Source organism: Sycon ciliatum, chromosome 9, assembly GCF_964019385.1.
Source record: "Sycon ciliatum chromosome 9, ocSycCili1.1, whole genome shotgun sequence".
Lineage (NCBI taxonomy): Eukaryota > Metazoa > Porifera > Calcarea > Leucosolenida > Sycettidae > Sycon > Sycon ciliatum.
Genome location: NC_088651.1, coordinates 14572282 through 14579909, shown reverse-complemented (window position 1 = coordinate 14579909; position 7628 = coordinate 14572282). Strand labels below are relative to the sequence as shown.

The window sequence follows — 7628 nt, the reverse complement described above, 5'->3', positions numbered from 1 at the left end:
ATTTAGCAGAAAAAAACTCTCGATCACATCGCAGAAGTGATATTGTGCATCGCGCTTAACACACACAAACACTCTCTGAAACAAACCACAGCACCTCCCCCCCCCCCCCCCCCCCCCCCTACAGACACTCACAAATTGCCAACAGCCCCCCCCCCCCACACGCACACACTATGTACCATGCCCAGACATGCCCATTGCGGAAGCGATGATAGCGAACAGCAATGTGAGACATAGCAACTTGTGCACACACTGCAGCGCATACACAACCGAGAACAGCAGAAAAGCAGTGTTCTTGGCTTGATCACACGACACAAGAACCATGTCAGAATAGCACACAAAAACACTGTCCAGATAAGAAGCAAATCATGTGTATGTTAACTACAGTGTTAAAAGCAGCGGCAATTGTTTGCCACATCAACGAAATCCAAATATAGAAGGCAGTCGTGGAGCGTCGACTTGAAAATTTCAGCATGCCAGACTGAGGGATGCCAACTGCATAATAATTAGGGCTCAAACGGTCACGGTTTTACCCCTAACGGTTAACTGCTGAGCTAACGGTCGGTTCAACGGCTATAACCTATAAGCCACGGCAATCCTGCGGACTCTTTTTTAACCGTATATTTGACTATACTCATTCAAAAAATGTACCCTATCCAGTACAACTCACACATGTACATTCTCTTGCATGCTCATTCATACATACTCTCACACCAAGAGACCAGATATGACCGAGTTCACAGCCCAGAAATTGCGTACGCGTGCGACAGCCTGCGAAAGTGCATACTTTGCAACGACCTGATCCTCGAAAATTTGACTGAAAAGTTACTGCGTAACCGTTATCTTTATCGATTAACCGTAAATTCTTCGTAACCGGTCTGCAACCGGATAATCGGACTAACCGTTTGAGCCCTAATAATTATTATAGCCTAGAACCAACATTTCCTAGAAACAGAGATTATAGCCTTGCGTGGGCATTTCCTAGTAACGGGATACCGCCTAGAACCAGCATATCCAAGCAATAGGTTAGAAATGTGTGTACAACGCACCTCAGGAGAGATGTCATGAATGGTTACCCATATCAGCCTGTGGTGCATAATTATATAAACCATCGAGTCAGCCAATGCACATGAATGTGACAATGATCTAGCTGTGTGTAAATACACACACCAGCATTACTCTGCTGAGTACAATGTTAAAACAATATCTGTGCTATTTGATCAGCATGTGAAAGAATGAGACACGATAACATGTCCCACAGCAGAACATACAGAGGAAATTGATAGGTTTTGATAGCGTACCCAGTGATTTGATCTAGTCAATTACATCTTAGGCCTCGTGTTCAGCGAATGCGGGTTTGCAGCAAAAAAACACAGGGCCACGTTAGGTGGATGGGGCAAGGATACCTTTGGTCAAGATATTGCTGCTGCTGCTGCCGACTGTAACGTCTGCAGGTGATGGTAGTTTGGCAATATCTTTGTTAGGAAGTCCAGCTGTAATGTCGTTGCCTGGGAGTTGAACACGGAAAGAGAGAGAGAGAGAGAGAGAGAGAGAGAGAGATAGAGAGATAGAAGGATAGATAGAGAGAGAGAGAGAGAGAGAGAGACAGAGAAAGAGAGAGAGCAAGAAATCCAACGCGATAGTGATTAATTTTATTACTGCTAGAGAAGAGGTACAGTTTTCTTGGAGACAAGAATTCAATGATACTGAGAAGGAGAGGAGGTAGCAAACAGAAAACGAGAGAGCTTGGAAGCTCAGGTCCCTACGCTATGCTTTTTTGCCTTGATGACCTAGACAAAAAAAGCATAGGGATGTTATACATTCTTCTTAATTTCTACTTTTTGTTTTTAGACATAACATAGGATTCAAACCCGCACTATCGCCCTGCATGCATCCCCCGATACACTTCGCATACATACTAATTCTTCCAAGTTGCTTCACGTTATGATCTTGTATTTGAAAGCCCTATTTGAATATGCATTGTGGCCAGCCGTCTTTGATTGTACGGTACGGTACGGGACAGGTACGGGACAGGTAAGGTCGAGGGTAATACGAATATCTACCGCCTTGATGACGGCAAAAAAAGAATAGGGATGTTATACATTTTCAATTTTCCTATTTTTTCAGGCATTACCTGGGATTCGAACCCGCACTATCGCCCTACATGCATTCCCCCATACACTTCGCATTCATACTCATTCTTCCAAGTTGCTTCACTTTATGATCTTGCGTTTGAAAGCCCTATTTGAATAGTGCGGCCAGCTGTATGTGGCCAGCTGTGTTTGATGGTACGGTACGGTACGGAACAGATACGGGATAGCGCCAGGCGTGACACAAACACACAAACACACAAACAAACACCAAATTAAAGCTGTGTGGACCCTGGCTAGCGCCAGACGTTACTGAAGTAATGTCTTCTGCATAGCTACGGGAATTAATGTGTCTTTCAACCTAAATCTCCTGTGTGCAAGTGCAAATGAGAACTGGCTCAATAAGACTCGGGTATGGGTGAAACACACACCATTAAATTTTTACCATTTGACGCCCCTCGCCGGAGGCGATGATAGCGATGCTACAGCAGAAGCCATAGCAGTTTGTGATGGTGTTGCACCATTCAAAAGCTTGCAAGGCTGAAGAATTGACCGCCACTATTCAACCTGGTCTACACTTCACAGCTATGAAGTGGCTTTTTCTGGCCAGTGAATCCCTACTTTTTGGTCTTTTCATTTTTTTTCACGCACACACATCACACCACATACTCCAGCATGCACTGCCTGTTGGTAACCACCCAGGAGAATGAAAGAAAAGTCAGGAGGAGTCTGAGAAAGAGAAGAAAGACGTGTGTGACCATTATCGTCAGGAATCGAACCCGCAACCCATGGATTGGAAATCGCTGCACATACCACTGCACCATATGGCACACACACACACACACACACACACGCACACACACACACACACACACACACACAAAAGGCACGCAAAGCTTACCGTGGGTTTATCACCTTGCACTCGACGCTGATAGCACTCGCCAAACACTACCGTATTCTCAGGCAGTGTTTCTTGACTGGTCAGATGACAGCATGCTCCCAGAACACAACCACTAGTCATGGCTGACTTCACACCAATATGACCTAGTAAACAGATGACATACACACACACACACACACGCGTGCGCGCGCGCGAGCATGCACACACACCACACTCTCACACACACACGCACGTACACCCCCCCCCCCCCCCACACACACACAAAGTAGCATACAGAAATACAGAGGAATAAGGCAGGGAGTCTTCGAATTTATAACATACGTTATACGAACCATGAAAACGACAAAGGTGTCAGATACGACAATACACATTCTAAAAGTCGAGCATGATGTCAACACACCCAGACACACAGCCACTATATGGCATAAGTGAAGACACCAGCCAAACTATCTGGTACACACATACGCACACAAACACACGTATGCATGTGAGCACTCACGTACACACCATGTACCATGTATACGCCCGTCGCAAGAGAAGCATGCAAATCTGCAAATGCACTGGATGTGCACCCACAGATTTTCTCTGATGGCAACGATAGCGAACAAGATCTGAATGAGACAGATCAAGACTTGCGCCAGATAACTGTCTAATCCACACACATGGGGCAAAGCCATGTGAATCGACCACCAATGCACACCTGGTCTACACCACACGGAGTACATCGGCAGAAACCTGCCAAGACAGTTACCTATGCACACCCTACACTTGCTGGGGTAACCAGTATAGAGAGCATGCCTGCTTTGATAGAAGCAGACACTAGATGCACTGGTACCTTGAAGTGAAATTGGAGTTACTTTACCAACCTACCCCCCCCCCCCCCCCAACACACACACACACACGTGTTGCTTGTTGCTCACTGCCAAAACTGGCCACGTGGGTCTCCCCGGGAAAGGGGAGAGACTCAAAAGGAATCTTGGCAAGATGACTCAATTGGCTATTGAACCGCCCCGACGGCCGACACCCCCTGAAATCCCCAAAACTCTGGGTGGACTTGAAAATGATCCCACCTACCGGCTCACCACACCTCAGTAAGGGGGTGAGGACAAGATGCAGAAAAAGGATTGACGGCATCAGGGTATCCGTCCTGGGATACCCCTACCCCCAGCGAAGGTAATACTTGCTACTAGTGTGGGTAGCTAAATCAGAGTGGATCTGATATAAGCTTCACTAGCACCACTGATTACACAAGAGTTTATTTAGCCAGAAGCAGTTCATGGTTAACAGGTATGTATACTTCAAATAGAAAGTATATGAACCCTGGAACCAACAAATGTGGCAGGTACAACATTACACCTTCAAGCAGCCAAACCCGTTGGCAACAGACCCAACACAATCAGGCATAAGTGTACCCACCAACCGAACTAGCTAACACACACACACACACACACACACACACACACACACACACACACACACACACACACACACATGCACACACGCACACAGCGGCACTGAATTTGCAGAAGGAACAATGCACTCACCAGGTATGGGTGATCACTTGCTCCTCGATCTTGCCTGTTCATATGCTGGCTACGCAAACCGCTTCAACATGTGCAGTCTGTTCAGCATCCGGCCTGCTGCTGTCGTCCTTAGCCCCTCTAATCTTGTCAACCGGCGCATCAGCCTCAACTGCACTAAGTCTTGTATATTCTGTGTTGATCATGGCAAGGCACAATGCTGCCTCTGTACAGCAATACAGAAACAGTAACCATGGTAACACAAGTTCTTGTCACTGTAAAGAAACCATATTCATCAACCTACTGTAAGTCTAGCAATTCTCGGCACATTCAAATTTCGGTCTCCCGGGGATAAAACACATTTCAGCTGCATTACATTTTCAGCCTGTACTGCTGCTGTCTGTATAAACATTCACACAGAACCTTGCAAAAGAAAATTTGGGGAGCAGCAAACTTTCGGCCGAAAATAGCCGATAATAAATATTCGCCGAACAACAGATTACTGTCTTTTTGACTCAATCCCCGACCCTCCAACACACACATACATTTAAAGTTAGCCGGATTCGCGGCCGTATCACCTGACGTGTTGAGGAACACATCAAGCAAAGACATTCGCATCGGCGGGCCACCACACCATCGGCGAGACACCACTTCATCGGCGAGACACCACTGCATCGGCGAGACACCACTGTATCGGCGACACACCACTGCATCGGCGGGCCAACACTGCATGGGCGGGCCACCACTGCATCGGCGAGACACCACTGCATCGGCGACACACCACTGCATCGGCGAGACACCACTGCATCGGCGAGACACCACTGCATTGGCGGGCCACCACTTCATCGGCGACACACCACTGCATCGGCGAGACACCACTTCATCGGCGAGACACCACTGCATTTGCGAGACATCACTGCATCGGCAAGACACCACTGCATAGGCAAGACACCACTGCATCGGCGAGACACCACTGCATCGGCGACACACCACTGCATCGGCGACACAACACTGCATTGGCGAGACACCACTGCATCGGCGAGACACCACTGCATCGGCGAGACACCACTGCATCGGCGAGACACCACTTCATCGGCGAGACACCACTGCAAGGCGGGCCAGCACTGCATCGGCGAGACACTACTTCACCCGTATGTCCTCAGTATGGTGTCAGCACAGTTCATTGCATGTAAAGTGGTACTTGGCCGCATCACCACGATTGAGAGAGCACTTAACACACGTCCTGTTACCAGCACAGGTTTTGGACTGGAGACTTCATGATTCACAGACAAGCCTACAAATCCAGCGGATACACGCGTTGGGTCGTACAAATCAAATCATTGCAGGTGATTATTTTTCCGAATTTTGCATCACACATGAAATCGCAAAATTATGCGCACACACATGCGCACACCATGTACCATGTACCATGTATACGCCCGTTGCAAGAGAAGCACGCAAATCTGCAAATGCACTGAATGTGCACGCACAGATTTTCTCTTATAGCAACGATAGCGAACAAGATCTGAATTAGACAGATCAAGACTTGCGCCAGATAACTGTCTAATTCACACAACTGGCGAAGCCATGTGAATCGACCACCAATGCACACCTGGTCTACACAACGCGCACACACATACACACACGCACACACACACACACGAACACACACAGTTATGCGGATTCAAGAGTGGCTGACCCCTGCTATGGCAGGCCAGGGGTGTCGGAAACATTACCGTGGCTACGGTATTGACCGTACCACTCTTTGCCCCAGGTACCACGTGAATCAATAACATGCACTTCACGGGGCTCTGAATTTCCAAAATGTTCAAGTCAGGCACCCCTCCCTGACGCGTATAATGTACTTCAGACGGCTAACCGTACCCGGCACACTAAATTGCCTTCCGACGCCACTGCAGACACATTACATCACTTAGTATTGACAAAGAAGTTTAGAAAAGATGAGGGTAAAGGTATAGTTTAGGGTCCCAAATTATTTTAGTGGGTCAGCATGCTCTACAGAGTCCCAGGCATGCACATTACACATAGGCCTTGGCCACAACTGACATCGAATACGATGTGGATGGACAACCACTGGTGTATGCAAAATCACCTTACGATGCGAACGAAGACGGCGCAAAGGACCATGAAAATCGCCTGAGTTTGAAGCTCGGTGATGCCGTGCGTGTCTTGAACACCTCCATGGGCAAGGGATGGTGGTGGGTAGTAGTCAAAATATTCGTCGTTCTGCCAGGAGGCTTCCTCCGCGCCGCGCAGGTCATCCTCAGTGCCAAGGAATGATCATGGAACGTAGCCAGACTCGCCATCGACTTCTACCCACCACCATCCCTTGCCCATGGAGGTGTTCAAGACACGCACGACATCACCGAGCTTCAAACTCAGGCGATTTTCATGGTCCTTTGCGCCGTCTTCGTTCGCATCGTGAGGTGATTTTGCATACACCAGTGGTTGTCCATCCACATCGTATTCGATGTCAGTTGTGGCCAAGGCCTATGGCTATGTGTAATGTGCATGCCTGGGACTCTGTAGAGCATGCTGACCCACTAAAATAATTTGGGACCCTAAACTATACCTTTACCAAGATGAGTTTGGACGCTTCTTGCAGCTTTATTACTTATCCAATTATGTTGTGGGCTAAGAGCCACACTTCAAATTCCACTGCTTTCTGCACTTTACTCAAAATTCTAATGGAATATTGGATTCATAAAATGGATACGCTTAGAATAGGAGACAACATCATCCCCAACGTAAACCAATCTCATTCAATTCCAACAATTAAAACTAACTTGCCGTATAAACAATATCCGCTGATCTGCTACGCACATCTCCAGTCTCAACTCCATTGTGTGATACGCCAGCATCAGTGACTAATGATTAGCGTGGCACTTGCGTAACCCATCGGTACGCAGAGCCCCCAGCATTTCGCACTTGGCACTGCAGCGGTTGTACTGCAGTTCCAATCATTCAGTTCATGCTACTAAAATCCGAGCGTCTTCATCGTCAACAACAAGTACACACAAAGCCCGAAAGGACGAACCTGTCCACAGATCGAATGCAATTTACACAATAATGAATTATTTTTCATGACGACATGAGGAT

General features: G+C 47.5%; 1 long non-coding RNA gene across 1 annotated transcript; it reads right to left on the bottom strand.

Moving 5' to 3' along the window:
* Positions 1-271: 271 nt before the first annotated feature.
* Positions 272-5231, bottom strand: LOC135824972 (uncharacterized). Its single transcript, XR_010554992.1, has 3 exons — positions 4533-5231; positions 2989-3131; positions 272-1505 (listed from the first exon to the last, which is right to left on the bottom strand). It is a non-coding gene; the product is annotated as an uncharacterized LOC135824972 (long non-coding RNA).
* Positions 5232-7628: the final 2397 nt, after the last annotated feature.